Below are 6,969 nucleotides of genomic sequence, written 5' to 3'. Positions count from 1 at the left end.
CTTGAAAAAGGAAATCAAAACAGAACTTAGAAAATGGCAAAACCTCCCATGTTCCTGGATTGGAAAGATTAACATCGTGAAAATGGCAATACTTCTCAAGGCTATCTACAAATTCAACACGATACCTATCAAAATTCCAACCTCATTCTTCAAGGAAATAGAAGAGGCAGTCCAAAAATTCACATGGAACAATAAAAGACCCGGAATAGCAAAAACGCTCCTCAACGGAAAGAACACTGCTGGAGGAATATCAATACCAAATCTCCAACTCTACTATAAAGCCATAGTAATCTAAACAGCTTGGTATTGGCATAAGAATAGATCTCAGGACCAATGGAATAGAATTGAAAACCCAGAAATGAACCTACAGACCTATAGCCAATAATAGAATGGAAGAAAGACAGCCTCTTCAGTAAATGGTGCTGGCAAAATTGGTTAACTACTTGTAGAAAACTAAAGCTAGATTCTTATATATCACCCTGCACCAGAATCAACTCCAAATTGGATCAAAGACCTCGGAGTCAAAGCAGACACTCTGAAAACATTACAGGATGGAATAGGAGAAACCCTAGGTCTCCTTGGCTCAGGCCGAAATTTCCTGAATAGAGACCCGGAAACACAACAAATCAAAGAAAGGTTGGACAAATGGGATTGCATGAAGTTGCAGAGCTTCTGCATGGCAAAGGACATAGCTAGCAAGATCAATAGAAAGCCCACGGATTGGGAGACGATCTTCACTAGCCATACAACGGACAAGGGTCTCATACCTAAAATAAACTCACCCCAGTTAGAATGGCTATAATCAAGAACTCTAACAACAACAGATGCTGGAGGGGATGTGGACGAACAGAACCTTACTTCATTGTTGGTGGAAGTGTAAACTTGTTCAACCACTTTGGAAAGCAGTATGGAGGTTCCTGAAAAGATTTTTTTTTATGTGTAACTTTTTCAATGTATATTCCTTTATGTTTTCTTTTTTTATTGTGAAAATACTGTACAGAGTGGGTACTAGTATATGTCTGAATCAAGCAGAAAAGGTCAGATAAGTTGATGTTAGGGAAATGAACCCTAAGATATGTATTCAAATGTTTTTCTTTCATATTTATCCTTTATACCATATAAGTCCTAGTACTGTAGCCTGAGTCACAGTGTGGGTCTCCCCATGCGATTCTTAGGCCCTTTCCTAGATAACTTCGCCACTCTCTAATGCCCTGATTTTGGACTGTAATTTCTCTTCACCTCCTGAACCACCCTGCTAAGCTAGCAAACTCCACTCTTTCTTCCAATAGTTTTCCCTATCTACTAGGGAGGTTTCCAAACACTTGACATTCTGTAATGTATAACACAACATACATATGTATATATGCATACACACATATATATGTGCTTGCTCCTGCTTGTATATTTGCTCAATAAAAGAGACAGAGAGATACATTTCTCTTGCTCACTGTTCTGTCCCAGCCCTCAGAACAGTACTTGGCATGTAGTAGGTGTTCAGTAAATTGCTATTGAAGGACAGACAGTATTAGGGAGATGGTAGTGGTGAGCTTGGCATACAGAAAGGACTCAAAGTCCTGTTCTGGCACAGGACATGCTGTGACATCATATTTACAAACTTGCTCTGATAGAGTTCTTTTGATGAGAGACTTCTAGTGAGTCATACTGTAGACTCTCCAGCCCCCTTGCCATATGGTTCGGAAATGATTTCTTCTGCTCGTCCACTCTTGTGTCTTGAATCACTGTGCTCGCTGTTCTTCTGTAGTTTCTCTTCTCTTTGGTTGATCAGCATGTTCATTTTCAATAGCCAACATTTTATTCCAAGCATGGAGGACTGGTTTAGGAAAGGCTCTTTGCTTAAGAAGGTTTATTTCCACTAAAGAATAAAAAGCTTGAGGACAAAACATATGGTGAAGGGCACACACAGTATATCAAGTGTTAGGCTCACTCAGGGTCCCTGTGTGACAAGAATGAAAATATAAAATCTGTATTCAGATTTAGATTTTAAATTATAATTATGAACTTGTTAATTACACAAAAGAATGGGTGTTCCTGTGTTTTTTCCATACAGGTGTATACCATACATGGAGCAGGTCCACCTTCTCTTCTGCCTTTTTCCTACCTGCCTCCCCTCCTTCTTCCTCTCCCATAGCCCCTTTCCAGTCCCTAACAGTCCTTCTATTTTCATGGGAGCAGTTTTATTTGTTTGCTCTTTCTGAATGGAGATATGAAATACTTGTCTTTCTTAACCTTATGTCTTTCATTTGCCTCCAACTTCTGATTTGAGGGTGATCCCAGAGGAATGTCTGTACATTTTCTAGAAGGAACCAGGGATCAACTAACTGGAATTTGAAGAGAAGAAGAATGTATGGGAGTTTTGAACAGTTCTCATGAGATTTGTTGGGGCTTGGGGAGAAAGAGAAAAGATGATTTTGAAGACATTGTTCTGATGTTTTGAGGCTTACTATCTATCCTCACTTCCCTCAAGACTGCATTAGGGTAAAATCTGCATCATAAAACTTTCCTAAAGTCAGTAAAAAATTTTTTTTGAGAAATATTGGAGTATGGAAGGGCAAACGCCTACAAGGGACAATATGATAGGTAAGATGGCTGGTATTCCTGACGGTTTATCTGTGAGGTGAGAGAAAAGCTGAGTGATTCCTCTTATTCCCTTCTCTAAGACTGGGGAAGGGAAACAGAAGAGACTGTGACATTCTGGTGGAAGATATTCTAGACATAAGTAAGTGATGTTGAAGATTTGTGAGCAGGAAAATGGTGTTTTGAGGGTTATACTCAGATTATTTACTATATAAGAGTATTAGTAATGAATTCATGATACTTTTTCATTTCCCTTAGGCTTGCAAAATTAGTACCCTATTAAGTGAGATTTTATTTTGTGCTGCAGTAAGTTTTCTCAAAGGGAATACATTTCTAGTTTCAATGGTAAGTCAATAAAAAATCAGATTTACAAGATGAATGCTTTTGAAGCAACTTATTGAGGACTGAGCTGAATTGCACTGCTATTTCACATGTGTTCCAGCGATCCTTTCTCCATTGGAGACTAGAATTCCTACCACCATTCTAGTCAGTACTGACCATGTTTTCCAAAAACAGAAGAGAAGGATAATATTTTAGAATTAATATTTTCCTGTCATGAGTCTCTTGAATTAACTTTAATTCATATCAGGCTTTTCTTGAAGTTGGCAGAAAGTGAGATTTGAGGACTGAGGTAGATGTGTGAGTGCTCAGACTTAGTAACCCACAAAGCCAATTCCACCTCAAAACGTATCTGTTAAAATGAAGTCTTTAGTCCTATACCATTGTAGATTATAGTGAGGTATGCAATATCCTATCTCTTCAGTTTTGTGTTTATGTGCCAGTACTAGGACTTAAACTCAGACTCTTGTGCTGTTGATTAGCTTTTTTGCTTGAGACTGGTGTTCTACCACTTGGAGTCACACTCTACTTCCTGCTTATTGCTGCTTAATTGGAGATGAGTTGCATGGACTTTTTTATTTCTGAACTGGATAATCATGATCCTCAGGTCTAAGCCTCTTGAGTGCCTAGGACTACCAGTATCTGGCTTCTGTGTATTCTTCAGTTCTTGGCAGAAGTCATTTTTTTAAATCAAGAAGTTGTACAAAGGGGTTTTAGTGCCACAAGTCAGATTATAAGTATAATGCATATTGATTAATGTCACTCCTTCCATTGTTCTTTGTTATCTCTCCCAATCATACATCACTCTAGCTAGGTTTATGCCCTAGGCTCTTCTTTTCTTAAACTGCTTAAATCCATCAGTATTTTCACCACTATCTGATTCATAATTGTTGTATTCATCACTGTTGTCCTTACCATCACTGATATCACCATCACCAACAGCAGCTGCACTGCCACAAGAACCAGTGCCACCACCAGCACCAGCACTATCACCATCACCATCACCAGTAGCTGCTGCAGTAAACCCCTTCAGTACCTATTAACCCAAAATGCTCCTTACTAGGATACTGTGCTAAGTTCTTCATCTGTCTGTTCCCATTCCAAACTTTCTGAAGTAGATACTCAATTGTATTCTAACTCCAAGCACAGACATTGGCACATAAAAGAACTTCAGTAGATATGTATGATTGAATGAATTTTCATTTTACTGAACAGGAAATAAGGACTTGGAGATTAATTTTCTGCAGTGAAACCTTAGTCCTTTGCTATGACATGAATGTCCCTCCCAAACTTACGTTGTGATTTAATCACAATTCCAAGTATTAAAGTGTTGAGAGGTAGGATGTTAAGAAGTGATTAGGTATTGAGGACTTGGCCCTCTTGAATAAATTATTATTCTCCTGGGACAGGGTTAGTTATCAGCAGAGTGAATTTGTTAGAAAAGTGAGTTGGGTTGGTTTCCTCTCTGCCCCGTGTATTTTGTTGCCATTCTGCCATGCTTTAACCCTGCATGAAGGTTTCACCAGATGCCCGCACCATACGCTTGGACTTCTCAGCCTCCAGAGCTGTGAGCCAAATACACTTCATTGTTTATAAATTACCCAGTCTGTGGTGTTCTACTATAACAGCAGAAAATGAACTAAGATATCTTTGGTGGACTCAGTATTCAAAGTGGCATGTGAGCTATTACTTTCCAAATATAATCTAAGCCCTTCAAATTTCAGACTTACGCCTCTATTCCTAGAGCACCCTTCTTTCTCTTCCTACCGTTCAGAGTAGTTCTTCAAGTCATAGTTCAAATTTCCACGTGTTAGATTATGGAAGTGTGTTGTCTCTTGTGTGTATATATACCCTATGCTAGTATGTCAGCTCTGTAGGCATCATTTTCAACCTCATCTCTCTGGTTAGCACAAGGATTTGCCTACTGGTAAAGAAACATTGGGAAACCACATTACCCCCCCCCCAGGAGAATGAGAGAAGGCTCTCATGGGTCTCAATGATGAGTAGGAGAGAGGTGGTGAGATGGTAAAGACCCTGACACCTGGTAGGAGAGAAAGACAGCAGCAGTGGCCAGCTGGCTGGGCAGGACACAAAGACAAACTTTGCCTCATTCACAATAGGGAAAGGCTGGTCTGGGTACACACAACATTTTTTATAAATAAAACAGTTTTATTCATGGTGAACCAGTGAGAGGGAGAAACAACAGGTGCCAAAGATGAATAGACTGTCGTTATCCATTTATTGATTGGAAACCAATCCTAGATTTTGCTACTTCCTGTTGTATCAAGTGGCCTCTGCCGAGTGTAATTTTTACTTTTTAGTGCCATCTGCACCTGTGGCCTTTGGACCTACTGTTTATGACAGATGGGCCCGACCATGTTTGCACCATTTAGTGACTACTTTCCTTCTGCAGTGCTCTATGCTGCCGTCACTGTGGCTCAGGCTCAGCAGGACATATGTTCTGAGAAAGGACTACCTCCACTGTTCAGCTGCTATCCTCAGATTCTAGCTCTCATGTTCAGAGGGGGTCTCGCTGTGTTCCCATATTGTCCATCACTTCTCTTCCTTGCCAGATCACTGTCCCTCAGTGTATAGTGATCCATGGCAGCAGAATGGTGAGGGACATCTTCCTTAGAAGTTGAAAGAAGACACATTTCTATAACATTTTTAATAGCTACTAATTTCAGGAAATTTTTTTCACTATGTTTTGTTCTCTTAAAAGTTTAGATATAAAGGGTAAACAAAGGATGAGGCTGCAATGCTTGATAAGAAATGTATGCATTATCCTGCCCATGTAATTGTAACCCCTCTGTACAGTATGTTCACAAAAAATAAAAATAAAATATATTAAAAAATTTTTAAAAAGTTTAGATTTTTTTTATGACACGTGGGAAGAAAGCCTTGTGTTTTGTCTTGAAAGATAGAGTGATATGATTGTAAATAGTGCACTTTGGACTTTCTTAGGGAGATTTACCAGCTGGTTTCATTGCTGAAAGGCAATGAACAGGCTGATAACTCCAAATTTAGACTAGCACAAAGTAAATGTTTGCCTAATAGGTATAGAGATAATAATGATGGCAGCTTGAAGCTGTGTCAACTTGGAGAAATAGAGTCATTGTCAGAATCCAAACAATATCTCTCTCCTATTTATTCTGATTTCTTTGCAAAGGATCTTCTTGTAGGGCCATTGGCTCTGTCTTTCTGGTATCATATCATGGTCATCCAGGACCTGAATATTCTACTTGGACAAAAGGGGAGATGAAAGAACTTGTCTATCCAGATACTCAAATGTTTAATTATTTTGCCAGTGTTGAAGTAAATATGCTGAGAAATATCCAGGGCCTGGTTATTTATTTTTCTTTTAAATGTTTTCTGCGACTTTGAGTACTGAGTCTTTGTTATTGGTTACCAAGTATTGCCATTTCTAGTGACTCTGGGCTGTCTGGGGAAAAGGTAGACAGATGGATAAGGCTAGCCTATGTTTAAATTGAGCAGCAAACATGTAGATATCTCAAGTGAGGATGAAAAGGACAGGACTCCTCAAGAGTGTTCTCTTTTGTGGCCTAGAGAATTTCTATGCAGGAAGACCCATGTAAAGCCAGTTTTGGCAGACAGTTTTGGATGGCTTCCTCATACTGTGTGAGTTTGTGTATGTACACATATGTGCTTGTGCTATGTACACAGATCAAGATAAAGTATTCTCTCTGGGCCTAGAGGGTTTCTGTTGCTGCTCTGCTACTTTCTAGATGTATAACTCAAGGAAATTCTTTCCTTTCCATGCTGAGTGCACTTAGTATATAAGCACTTAGCAAGTGTTCAAAGCCTTTAGAGAAGACCATGATGATGATGATGATGATGATAATGATAATATGCATTGAGGCCAGTGAATATGATAGATATGCCATACATCCTGAGTTTGTTACAACATCATCATATTCTCTCATCCAGAGGAACTTAGGCCATTTTTGGAATGCATCATCTACTGTTAAAAGGAAAAGCTGTTTCTTACTGAACTGTATTGCTCACTTGCTCACG

Source organism: Dipodomys ordii, unplaced genomic scaffold, assembly GCF_000151885.1.
Source record: "Dipodomys ordii isolate 6190 unplaced genomic scaffold, Dord_2.0 Scaffold9, whole genome shotgun sequence".
NCBI classification, from domain to species: Eukaryota; Metazoa; Chordata; class Mammalia; order Rodentia; family Heteromyidae; genus Dipodomys; species Dipodomys ordii.
Note: the sequence above shows the minus strand (reverse complement) of the source record.